The sequence below is a fragment of the Otolemur garnettii genome, unplaced genomic scaffold (assembly GCF_000181295.1).
Source record: "Otolemur garnettii isolate 467f Iridium unplaced genomic scaffold, OtoGar3 scaffold00118, whole genome shotgun sequence".
In the NCBI taxonomy this organism is placed as follows: Eukaryota; Metazoa; Chordata; class Mammalia; order Primates; family Galagidae; genus Otolemur; species Otolemur garnettii.
The window spans coordinates 3,461,874-3,464,953 of NW_003852513.1; positions in this window are offsets into that span (position 1 = coordinate 3,461,874).

Here is a 3,080-nt window from a genome sequence, read left to right on the forward strand (position 1 = left end):
GGGTGAGGGTGTGGGTCTGGGACAGGACTCTGGGCACTGCAGATGGGGTAGGGGCCTGAGGGTGTGGGTCTGGGACAGGACTCTGGGCAGCGCAGACTGGGGAGGGGCGTGAGGGTGTGGGTCTGGGAGAAGACTCTGGGCAGTGTAGACTGGGGAGTGGGTGAGGGTGTGGGTCTGGGAGAGGACTCTGGGCAGCGTAGACTGGGGAGGTGCGTTGAGGGTATGGGTCTGGGAGAGGACTCTGGGCAGCGTAGACTGGGGAGTGGGTGAGGGTGTGGGTCTGGGAGAGGACTCTGGGCAGGGCAGACTGGGGAGGGCGTTGAGGGTGTGGGTCTGGGAGAGGACTCTGGGCAGCGCAGACTGGGGAGGGGTGTGAGGGTGTGGGTCTGGGAGAGGACTCTGGGCAGCTCAGACTGGGGAGGGCGTTGAGGGTGTGGGTCTGAGATAGGATTCTGGGCAGCACAGACTGGGGAGGGACGTGAGGGTGTGGGTCTGAGAGAGGACTCTGGGCAGCGCAGACTGGGGAGTGGGTGAGGGTGTGGGTCTGGGAGAGGACTCTGGGCAGCGCAGACTGGGGAGGGTGTGACGGTGTAGGTCTGGGAGAGGACTCTGGGCAGCAACCTGAAGGTGTGGGTTTGGGCACAGCATGGTAAAGCTCTGCTGAGCCTCCCAGTGATTGTGCTAACACGGGTTAGACCCTTCGGTCTGTGTTTCAGAGAAAGCTCTGGCTAGAGATATGAACTCTTGTTGACTGAAGAGCTATTTGGACAAATGAATATTATTTTTTTAAAGTGGCAATTCTGAATTTGAAGCTGCAGGGCTTAGTTCTGGGGAGCAATTTGCATATGGACAAGTGAGAACTCTGACAATTAGAGCAGGCTATGTGTATATATATCTGAACAAATGCTGTCAATTAATTCACTCTTAAAATTATTTTCAATACGGATTTTAGAATTTTACATCTAAAATTTCTTTCTATTCAAATGATGGGGGAGGTGTATTAGTTTTTTGGTCACTGTGAAAACTTACCACAGACTTATTGGCTTGTATCAACATGAATTTATTATCTTGTAATTCCGGAGGTCAGAGGCTGACAGGGCATGTGAGGCTGAAGGCAGGGTGCAGGAAGCGAGGCTCCTTCCGGAGGCTGTCCTAGAGACACCGTCTTTCTCAGGTGGTGTCACTCTCACCCTGACCCTCCTACCTCCCTTTTCACTCTTAAAAGACTTGGTGATTACATCGGGCCCACCAGATTATCCAGGATGATCTTCCCATCTCAAGCTGTTGATGGCTGCGGTAACTCCATCGGGAGCCTTAATGCTCTCTTGCCCTGTGAGGTAGTGTAGTCCCAGGCTTGGGAGGACTAGGACCAGCATGCCTTTGGAGGAGGTGATGTCTTGAATTTGTTCCTTTTTTTTCTATGCCCTAAAGATCGTATCATATACAATAATGGAGCAATTGGGAAGATGTGTAGAGTATATACGGGCCCCAATTAGACAGCCTCTCAATTGCTTTTATTATTGTACATTGATCTTTTTTGGCACTAAAAGCCCAAAAAAGGCTGAATATTGTTAAGCAGAAGGGGAACTTGAAGGGTTGATATTTATACAAAGTTGTGTACATGTTCTGCTTTCAATTAATGTTAAAAATATTTCTGGTGTGTATAAAGATAACCTGAGACCTGAGGATACAGAGCTGGAGGGTGTGTGCATGTGACAGTATGTGTGTGGCTGTGTAATTATTCAGTACAAATGGTCATATTGGTCATAAACCTTACATAAAGTCATGTAAAATGAACATTGGAGCTTTCCTACATTATTCTCAGGATTTATTTTTTGATTTTTATTCATACCTTATTATTTACAGAGAGCATATTTATGAACCTTTAATCTGTAAAATGCAAATGACTTTCTGGGTCATGAGATAGAGATTATCTTGGGGTAACTTACATTTAATTGGTCCAAGAACTGTTGTGTCTTATTCTAAAATGTTTCTCTCAGCACTCTCAGCACCATTTCCTGGACACATTTCTAGCCAAATCCAGGGCCACTGTGACATTTTCCTTACTGAGGTGAATCCAGGAGGTGGGCAAGTGTAGTGGTTAAAAGAATGGGTTCTGGGGATTCTGGGGAGATGGCCGACTGGTAGCAACCTTGGTCAGAGGCTCCTGAGCAAAGAAAGGAAAACTGGTTGGAATCAGAATATAGGAAGCCAAAGATGGGGAGCTGAGCCCAGAAAGAAGTTCGGCAAGCTGTAAATCCAAGGAAGATCATTTAAGAACACAAAATACAGTAGGCTGAACAAGGTCTAATCCGGTCACGCACACTCCCATGCAGCTGCTGCCATTCCACTGCACCCCAGTTTTCCCAGCACCAGAGAACTGGGAGTAGACAACAGACACACTGTGCACCTGTCTCTGGGCAACCAGAAGAAGCCACCAACTGAACAGTTTTGATAAGGCCTCCAAACAAGGTAAACTCAGAACGCGGCGGAATCAGTGGAAGAACTCTGGCAACTTGAATAACCAGAATAGATCAACTCCCCCAAGGAAAAATGGGGCAGACGTAATTGAAGACCCCATCCACAAGCAAATGGCTGAAATGTCAGAAATTGAGTTTAGAACATGGATAGCAAATAAGATTAACAGGATGGAAGAAAGGAAGGATGTAGAAGTTCAAGAAATTATTGAAAAGATTTCTCAAGAAATTATTCAAAACATTTCTCAAGAAATTATCCAAAAGATATCTCAAGAAATTATTCAAAAGCTGTATCAAGAACTCAACAATTTCAAAGATAAAATGATGAAAGATTTTGAAACACTGAGACAAGAGGTTGCAGCCCTCAAGAATCTGAAAGATACAGTGGAATCCCTCCGTAACAGAGTGGAACACGCAGAAGAAAGGATCTCTGATTCTGAAGACAAAGCTTTTGAAGAAGCCCAGGAATGCAAAGATCAAAAGAAATGGAGAGTAAAAACGGATTTCACTCTCAGAGAGCTCTCAGGTAATTCGAAGAAAACTAATATTCGCCTTATAGGAATCCCTGAAGGTGATGAAGTTGCTTCACAAAACACTGAGGCT